Source organism: Chiloscyllium punctatum, chromosome 18, assembly GCF_047496795.1.
Source record: "Chiloscyllium punctatum isolate Juve2018m chromosome 18, sChiPun1.3, whole genome shotgun sequence".
NCBI lineage: Eukaryota > Metazoa > Chordata > Chondrichthyes > Orectolobiformes > Hemiscylliidae > Chiloscyllium > Chiloscyllium punctatum.
In genome coordinates, this window is record NC_092756.1 from 73,476,138 (window position 1) to 73,483,154 (window position 7,017).

Sequence of the window (7,017 nt, forward strand, 5' to 3'; positions counted from 1 at the left end):
GGTACGTGGCCACCGCCATCCGACACCTTAAAACGACGGTGCTCAGACCCCACGTAGTGCCCCAGTTGGAGGATGCTCAGGTGTGCGGTGGGATCCCGTCTGCACTCACTCCTGCCCGGACGGAATTTCACATTGGCCCCAGGGTCCTGGACTTCCTGTGGGAGCCTGTGCCCCACAACCTGAGCTGTCTCCGGAGTTTTAGTTTTGTCCCTTTCAGGGGTGTATCACAGAGGGCCCTGTACAGACTGCTGCTGCACACCCTCATCCACCTCCCGGACACACCCTGGCGTGCCCATTTACCACCGGGTGGTGGGGATCATCCCCAGTGAAGGGCTCTCTACATGGGAGTCCTCCCCCTTTCTCACGGGGATCTGGGGTGGAGGGTATTGCACGCGACAGTCCGCAGATTGCGGTGGTTCACGGACTCCCAGCCCAACTGCTTGTTCTGTGGTGCTGTGGAGTCCATGGAACAGGGCGCTTGCACTCCCTTTTTAGCTTTCTGGGAAACCTTCTCCTCCGTTTCTGGTTGGACTTCAACCCCACACTCCCCATCATTGGGCACCCAGTGCCGAGGGGGGAGGGTTGGTCAGAGGATCTCCTCGTGGGTCTGCTCCTGGGCCTGGCCAAACTGGTTGTTAGGGCCGATTGCCTGACCCTCTTCCATGGTTACGTTCGAGCCCGGGTGTCCCTGGAGAAGGAGCACGCAGTGTCTACCAACATCCTTGAGCTGTTCAGAGAGTGCCCTCCCCCTCACTGTTTGGTCACACAGCATTGCCCTTTGATGCTTGTCACTGGCCACTCGGGTGTTTCCTTTCTTCCTGGTGGTGGGAATTGAATAAAGATTTGTACATCTGTTGTCTTTCACTGTGTCTCACACCTGCACACACACAACATGGGTGCTGGGGAAAATATAAGCACTACCACAGTTAGGCAGCAGTGCGGGGGTAAAGAGAAAAATATATATAACCAGGAGATTTAGAATCCCCTCAGTCCAGGGCACTGACTCTGTGCTGGCTGAGCCACAGTCAGTGTGTTCTTGCAAAACAAAACTTAAAAGCTGCCATTTTAACATCACACATGTGGCCCCAGGGGCCTAATGGATAAGGCACTGGCCTTCTAAGCCAGGGATTGTGGGTTCAAGTCCCATCTGGGGTGTCTGACTTTTAAAGCTTGTCTTCATGGCTGATCTTCATCCGAGGTCAAGTCAATTTCTCATCTCCTCTGGAAAAGTCCCCAAGTCTGTGTTGGGTTGGTGGTACCCTGTGTCAGAAAAATACAGAATGTTGAGGATATGCAGGATTTTTGGGTCAATCGTCTGAAAGAGACAGCACAGTCACAATGACTGAAAACCTGCTGAGATCCTTCTGGGGATGGCATGGTGGCTCAGTGGGTCGCTGGACTGCCTCACAGCATCAGGGACCTGGCTTTGATTCCTCCCTTGGGTGTCTGTTTGTGTCGAGTTTGCACATTTTCTCAATGGGGTACTCCGGGTGCTTTGGTTTCCTCCCACAGCCCAAAGATGTGCAGGTTTGGTGGATTGGCTCTGGGGAATGCAGGGTGAGAGGATTGTGGTTGGGCCTGGATGGGATGCTCTTCAGAGGGTCTGTGTGGATGTGATGGACTGAATGGCCTCCTCCCACCCCACTCTAGGGCTTCTCTGAACAAGGTTGGACCAAATGGTCAGAGTTCCACTGCAAGGCCCAGTCAAGGCTTCGCGAAGGGACTGGCATCCAGGTGTGGTTCCTACCCGACTTTTCCCTGATCTTCCAGAATCTTCTGTGGCTTTGGCCAATATGGTCATGAGCTGGGTTCACATCATCCAATGGGGTCACACCAATACCCTTCACTGTTATCATGCCAGGAGCTATAAAGTGGATTGTCTCAGGCTGACACTTCTCAAATATACAACCCTCAGGCTGGTTGGAACTGGTTCTTCTTGAATCTTTGTCGCTCTTTGATCTTAGTTGCAATATTGTCTGGAGCTGATAGCTGCTGTTTAATTTAGTTTGGACAATTTTCTATCAGGTCAAGTTTCTCCAGCTGAGGATCAATTGAGAATGCCTGATTTTGTTGCCACGGTCACGTGACCACGCAGGATTGAGATCAGCTGCACAGTGAAGTTTTCAACAAAATCAAAACCCCAAATAAGACTTGAGCCCACAATCTCTGGTTTAGGAAGTTAGTGTTGTACCCATGAGGTCACTGGGGCTCCAACAGATAGAGCTACCAATCTATGGACAAAGCAACTTCTGTTTTGGTTGTGTTGGTGTCAGTCTAAGCTATATTCTGTCAACATTACCAGCTGAACCCCAGATTACCTGCATGTTTGGTATTTATGATAAGGTCCAATATGTCAATGGAAATGATTGAAATCTGGGGGTTCAAGGTTGGAACTGATGGGGCTGTGGCTATGCATTTGGGTCCTTACCTTTCTTAGTCAAGGTATTGAATACAATTGCAAGGAGGCTATGATGGAGATGTGAGGTAGTTAGGCCATCGTTGGAGAACTTGGAGTGCCACATCCACAGATTGGACAAACATTTGTGGGAAGGAAACTGCTGAAAATCACCAGGCTCTGAGTCAGAGTCGGGGTTCACCAACAGAGTTTATTGTCCAAGGAAATCCCGGAGCTCCGGGGAGAGAGCAGCACCAACAGCACAGTGGTCAGCTGTGATTCTTCTCTCAACCCGGAGCACATGGTCAAGATACTGTTATACATTTTGTGATATAATAGGTCAGTGATGAGGTTATTGTCTCTGTAACATGGCTTGTTTATTGTAAACATTGCAGAATCCTTGATCGTTTCAGTGCAGTTATTGTCAGTTCCAGCGTGGCCTTTGTGAATTTCAGTGCAGTTGTTGTCAGTTTCAGCGTCTGCGCGGAAGTCCGTTGCTGTAGTAATGGGCGCTAATCGCTCTTCCTGAGAAGGCCAATTACTGCAGCCCTGGTTATTATCACTCTGTATTGAGGCTGTATCTAACAGTTAGCATTTCTATCAAAGGTGTTGTCTGACCAGACCCTTTGGCGGGCAGTGTGTGTTCTTCATGTGTATTGTCTCTCCCATCCGCCTTAAACTAATCAACTCATTTGTGAGAGCATTTTGCTGGCATTCTGGTGGCCCCAGGCAGTGTCTGTATTTGCTCTGCTGTATCTCTCCATATTGTGGTCCGGCGGCCATCTTGTGTGCCAAGTGGCCAACTTATGGCTCAGCGGCCATCTTGTGTGTCCGTGTGCCGAGTGTCACCCTGCCCCGTGCCAACTCCCACTTCCCTCCCCACTTTGTGGTCAAGGAGGCGAGGGTATTAACTGGAACAATCCATGCTGGGCCATTGGAATCTCCTTCCTGTCCCGATAAACGGGTTGGTCTCGCAAGTTCGGGCAGAACTTCTCTCTCTCCAGATTTTTGTTTATTTAAAAAATATACTTTATTCATAAAAAATCAAATAAAAATGCAGACAAAGGTTCTAAATCAGTTGTGGACAGTCTATGCAGAGAGAAAAGAACCAACAAAACACTGGAATTTTGACATTTCTCAAAGTTCTGTGTCACGAAAAATAAAGGCATTTTGTTCTTGGGCAGGAACCGATCTCTGTTCATTGTCAGGCACCAAGAGGGTCTGAGAAATGAAAGAACGATGTGATAATTTGTCAGAACGACCTGAGACTGTGTTGTTTCTCTGTTACACCTTGGCAGCAGCTGCCCGAAACTTTAGTGCATCCCTCAGTGTGTTGTCACAGATCTTGGAACATGCTCGGCTGTAGCACTCATTTAAGATCAACTATTCGCAGTAGGGTATTGTCACTGAGTTTTTGTGGCTTAATGGGTAAGACTGTAGCTTCTGATGGAGTGGATTGGAGTTTCAAATCCCTTTTGGGGTGTTGTCCTTTTAAGCCTGGTCTTTGTGGTGGCTGATTTTCGTCCCATATCAACTCCATCTCAATCCAAATTGACTGGATTTTTCAACTACTCCATTAAAAATCACTTGCCTGCTTCGAGATTATGGAAAATGCTCTTTAGGAGAAACTTGCACAAGGTAATTTCAGGATTTGGGAGATCTTGGGGTAAATTGTCTGAAAGAGACAGCACAGCCACAATGGGCTGAATGCCCGCTAAGATTCTGTTGAATTGTCCTCAATGCAGCTTTTTGCAACATCTCCACTTCCTCCTTCCCCACTAAATGCAAATATCTTGAAAGTGCTGCACAAAATAACATTGAGCCCTTTGCTATTTTCCTGTCTGCTCCATTTTCCTCAGACTTGAGTTGTGCAAAGTTGGAGTTTGGTGGATTTCTTGTCGGTCCGTTTGGGGAGAAATGGGGGGTAAGATCAATTTTATCAAGCAGCCAATGATTTAGCGTGAGATGGAAGGGGAACAACCAATCAGTGTGAGTATAAAACTTAGAGAAGAACACAATATGAGAGGTTCAGGGTGCAGTATTTACAGGCTGCCATTTCAGTTTTGGAGATGTGGGCCCAGTGGTCTAATGGATAAGGCACTGGCCTCCGCAGCCTGGAATTGTGGGTTCATGTCCCATCTGGGATGGCTAACTTTTAAGCCTTGTCTTCACGGCTGATCTTCTTTGTCTGATGTCAAGTCGATTTCTCATCTCCCCTGGAAACGTCCCCAGGTCTGTGTTGGGTTTGGTGGGATGTTGTGTCAGAAAAATACAGAACTTTGTGGGGTCTGCAGGATATGGGGCTACATCACCCCTCTCTCTATGTCGGACTTGGAGGGATCAGTCAAAAGTGTCATTTTTTAAAAATAAAATCTCTAACGTGAAATAAACAAAAGAGGTCCCTGTTCGGTAGCTTGTGTTTCTGTGCAAACTGATCGAAGGACATCATTGTGTCTCCCTCAAACTAATCACCCGCGCAAGACACACCCCTAGCTGCCCAATGTTTGGATCCTGAATCTATCATCCCCGGTTGAAAACCCGGCATACCCGGTGTAAGAGAAGATGTCTTGCCAATATTGCCTTCCCTCTGCTGAATTGCCCTCCATGCTTTAACAGTATCAATAACTATTGGGTTATGGCAATATTCCCTAACTGTCCTCATTTTGTCCAAACACAGCAAGTGAGTAAGGGGTCACATTAGCCTGGGAGGTTTCAATATCTAACCATATTGAAAGAGGGTCCCCACAAGCCCAATCACTCATGTAGGATAAAAGTGAGCTTCGTTGGTAGCTTTTAATGTCTGGGAGATCCACTCCCCCCAGTCTGTGAGACAATCGCAGTTTAGCTCATTTAATGAGGGGCCACTGACGATGCCAAATAAAGGGGCTGAACCAGCCGTTCAGTCTCCTGAATGTTTGCTTATCGAAAATCAGGGGGAGCATCCATATAGGGGATAGTAAACGAGGGAGAATATTCATCTTAATAAACGCTATCCGACCCAACCACGAGACCAGAAGCACCTCCATCTTTGAAGGTCTTGTTTGATTTTGTCAAATAATTGAACAAAATTGGCTTTGAACAGCTGATTCAGAACTGGAGTAATGAACATGCTCAAATACACAAAACCCCCCTGTGACCATTTAAATGGGAATCGATATTCACCCTCAAGACTTAACACTTTCATAAGACCACCCATAGGCATAGCCTCTGATTTTGAAAGATTAATCTTGTCCCCCAAAAAGTTGCCAAACACACAGATGCATGCTAACAGGCGAGGTACTGAATCTGCTGGATTTGACGAAAGAATGAGGTCATCGTCCACATACAATAAACTCTGATGTAAATTTGACCCCCCGTCTGGAGCTGATATATTGGGATCCCTATGAATGGCCTCCACCAATGATTCAATCCTCACTGTAAAAAGCAGTGGGGAAAGGGAACAGACCTGCCGGCTGACCCCAAAAATGTTAAAATTGCTTGATCACACCCTGTTGGTGATGATTGCAGTGAGAGGGTCATTGTGGAGAACCTTTACCCATCTTATAAAAACTTTGCCCAAAACAAACCGCTCCAGAGTATAGAAAAGGTACGGCCTCTCAACTCGGTCAAGGGCCTTCTCTGTATCTAGAGAAATCACCAATCCCTATATTGACTGTTGTTGACACACTTGAATTACATTAAGCAGCCTCCTAACATTATTGGAGGATCTGTGGCCCTTTATGAAGCCCGTCTGTTCCTCTTTAACAATAGAAGGTAACACAGTCTCCAGCCTTAACACAAGAGTATTAGAGAGGATTTTAAAGTCCACATTTAAGAGTGAAATGGGCCTGTACAAAGCACAGACCCCCAGGACCTTCCCTTTTTTAAGAATAAGCGAAATATTGGCCTCTCTCAGAGATGGCGGGAGACAATCATGGCTGTATGAGTCATTAAACATGTTGAACATTGGGCCTGACAATAGTAGAGGCTATTTTTAATCTTTCGAAAATCACTGGAGTCAGGGACATTCCCAGATGATTGGAAAATCACTGTTGTAAACTCCTTGTTCAAGAAAAGATCAAGATAATAGATGGAAAATTACAGGCCAGTTACCCTAAACTCGGTTGTAGGTTAAATTATAACATCCATCATTAAGGATGAGATTTCTAAATTCTTGGAAGTGCAGGGTTGGATTAGAACAAGTCAGCATGGATTTAGTAAGGGGAGGTCATGCCTGACAAACCTGTTAGAATTCGTTGAAGAGGTAACAAGAAGGTTAGACCAGGGAAACCCAGTGGATGTTATCTACCTAGATTTCCAAAAGGCCATTGATAAGGTGCCTCACGGGAAACTGCTGAGTAAGGTGAGCGTCCATGGTGTTCGAGGTGAGCTACTGGCATGGATTGGGAATTGGCTATCTGACAGAAGGCAGAGAGTTGGGATAAAAGGTTCTTTCTTGGAATGGCAGCTGGTGACAAGTGGTGTCCCGTAGGGTTCAGTGTTGGGGCCGCAGCTGTTCACTTTATATATTAATGATCTGGATGAAGGACTGGGGGACATTCTGGTGAAGTTCACCAATGATGCAAAGTTAGGCAGACAAGCAGATCGTTCTGAGGAGATGGGAGGCTGTTTAGACAGTTTAG

The 7,017-nt window shown here is 46.8% G+C and overlaps 1 non-coding gene across 1 annotated transcript; it reads left to right on the forward strand.

Moving 5' to 3' along the window:
• Positions 1 to 1,082: 1,082 nt before the first annotated feature.
• Positions 1,083 to 1,155, forward strand: trnar-ucu (transfer RNA arginine (anticodon UCU)). Its single transcript has one exon. It is a non-coding gene; the product is annotated as a tRNA-Arg (tRNA).
• Positions 1,156 to 7,017: the final 5,862 nt, after the last annotated feature.